The sequence below is a fragment of the Mustela erminea genome, chromosome 2 (genome assembly GCF_009829155.1).
Source record: "Mustela erminea isolate mMusErm1 chromosome 2, mMusErm1.Pri, whole genome shotgun sequence".
NCBI classification, from domain to species: domain Eukaryota; kingdom Metazoa; phylum Chordata; class Mammalia; order Carnivora; family Mustelidae; genus Mustela; species Mustela erminea.
This window is the reverse complement of record NC_045615.1, coordinates 64,159,352-64,162,164: the sequence shown is the minus strand read 5'-3', so window position 1 is coordinate 64,162,164 and position 2,813 is coordinate 64,159,352.

Genomic DNA, 2,813 nt, shown 5'->3' with positions numbered 1-2,813 from the left:
GGTAGTGGTCCTGAGTCCACTGCTGGTCAGCAGGACTTGATGTAGAGAAGATCTGAACATACACCAGAGGACAGCGAGGATAAACCAGTTCTGAGGGGCATCCCTAAGTCCGCCCCCACAAAGACATCTGAGTGCAAAGAGATCTGCTTCATCTTTTATTTATTTCTAGATTTTATTCAAATGTTTAACCTGGATCCATGCAGAGAGGACATTCTGGAAAATATATCTCCCAGCTTAACAAATGTGACCAGCATCAACTACTGAATGCTGGAGGCTTTGTTTAGATGCCAGAGACACTTGTGGATTTATTTTCCCACCCAATCTGAATCTGGCAAAAAGCAGAGACTTAGACATTTAGTTGCCCTGTAGAGCAGGGTGACCCTGACTCAGACTTCACACTGAGCAGCTAGAGTGAAAAAGAATGGGTGAAAATGCCAGAAAGCCTAAGTATGAATGGCAAATAATCTCAAAAATCAAATAAATTCATGGCATATGGGAAAAAGAATGAGATCTAGTCTTAATTATAATGGTTTTAAAAATAGAAAACTTGTTGCCAAGAAATAAAGTACAAAAATGTTTAGACTGGGTTTCAATTATAGTTGGAAAATGTAATGAGTTAGAAACCTTGTATTTGTCTTATGGACTTGAGAAGCAAATCTAACCTCCAATAGAATGTGTCATATGAGTCAGTAAATTTTAATATTAGGCGTCTGTTGTTCATGTTGAGGATGTGTGTTATAACACTGAATTCTCTGTGGCCACCTGCCTTCTTGAGCCTTATGTCTGACTTCCAGTAACATCTCCATTTCTTCCCCCACAAACTACCTCCCCTAGTCTCAGAGTTTTTTACCAAAGGTTTTTGGGGAAATATTTGACCTCAGAATACTCTCTCTACAAAGATCATGCCTTCATCAATGATGCAAGCTTTCAAATTATTAACTAGAAGGTCTAAAATGCCAGCCTCAAGCACTTGTATTCAGATGCTGTCCCTAGTGTCCTAGCCTTCCAAATCCCAAACAATGTCGAACAAGATGGCTAAGAGGTTCACCAAACCAGCAACAAAAGTATCTCATCAAATATGACTTTTACTGCCCCTCTTTAAAGCTATACAAAGCCAGTTTTCAGCAATTTTAGCACAGCTATTGTGTCCTGTCAGTCAGTAAAGCTTTACATGTTTATTGAGGTAGTCTTAGAACCCTCTAACAGGTAAACGGTAAACTTTAAATGTTATTCCCATAATGGGATGAAAGCTAGATTCTCCAAAATCACATTCCTTTTGCTAGATAGAACTTCATATAAACTACCTTTAAGAGCTATCTATCAAGTAGATTCAAAGAAAGGCCATGGGTTTTGAAAACTAGTGTGGGAAGTTGTTTAAAGCTTCATGTGGGTCATTCCCACAACTGTTTCCCTACATCTCACCCCTGGATAGTCTCCTTCTTTTTCCTTACTCTATTCTTGCAAATCAGCGTGCTTTATTGCTGATTTAATTCCCTTCCAGGGCCTTTCTGACCATTTCTGTCTTTGTCTTAGTTAAGAGTTTCTTCGTGGGCATATAGGAGCATAGGAGTCAGAGCAGAAGATTTGGTGGAGAAAGAACCTTTCCTACCACAGATCATTACTCATCTTCTGACTCATCCACAAGGCTGGAGGCTTAGAACTGTCTATTTTAATTACAATTAGTTTTTAATAGAACTAAAACAACTGTGTTGAGAAATGTCATTGGCACGTGACATTTCAGTTAAGTGTGTGGAAGAGGGGTGATGACCTTAATATGTGATGCGGACACTAAAAAAACTCATGATCTACAGCTCTTAAAATTCGTTTAAAGATACAACAAAATAAGTTAACAAGCTAACAAGCAATGTCTATGGAAAATTGTATAGTTAATTCAAATTAAACATTTTAGGGGGTTAAATTCTGGAAGCTATTTCCAGGCTTTCAATTTTCTTGAATGTTAGGAAAAACAAGAATTGTCCATTGTCAACAAACAAACAAACAAACAAAAAGTAAGAAAATTTAAACTTTATGAGACTCCTAACTTTATCATTTAAAAAATCATAATTCTTTACCTTTAAAGTGGTTTATTAATTTGTTATTTGATACAGATATGATTATATTAAGAGAGAATTTGGCAACTTTAGCTGAGCTGACACTAACCAAAAGAAAATTTAAGATCGAAGTAGCTCCGGAACAATGAAAACATCATTCCCTGGAATTCATTTTTTCCCAGGAAGCCAATTGCCATCTTTGGTCGAGTTTCAATGTCAGAAACTGATTTAACGAGAGGATAAAGAGCATAGAATATTAATATATATGCAATGAGAAGCATGAATTCAGATTTCAAAGACGGAATTAATGCAGATATTATTTTTGGAAAAAGCAATCTCAAAACTTCCTGCTAAATTAAAGAATCAAACCAACATCCCAAGAAGTCATCAAACAAAGTGAAACTCACTGTGTAATTGCCTGGACAACTGAAACAGAAAACTCAACTATCTCCTTGAATGTATTCCGTTGAAATACTTTAACACTTTCTGAACTAAAATAAAGGGGAAAAAATGTTGCTGTGTAATCCAGTGCCCAGTTCTATTTAGAGGTTACATTAAGTAACGCTGATACTATTTTATGAGTTAATCATAACACATGAGCTTAACTTTAGAGCTCTGGAAAATTAGACCCTACTTTTCATGGGACACTAAACGTTCGTCCAGCAGAGGGCAATGGTGCTTGTGTACAGTTCAGCTCTGCACAGGGACAGGGGAGGAATGCCTAGGAAGGAAAAGTGTGGTTCAGTGAACATGCAAAGGACA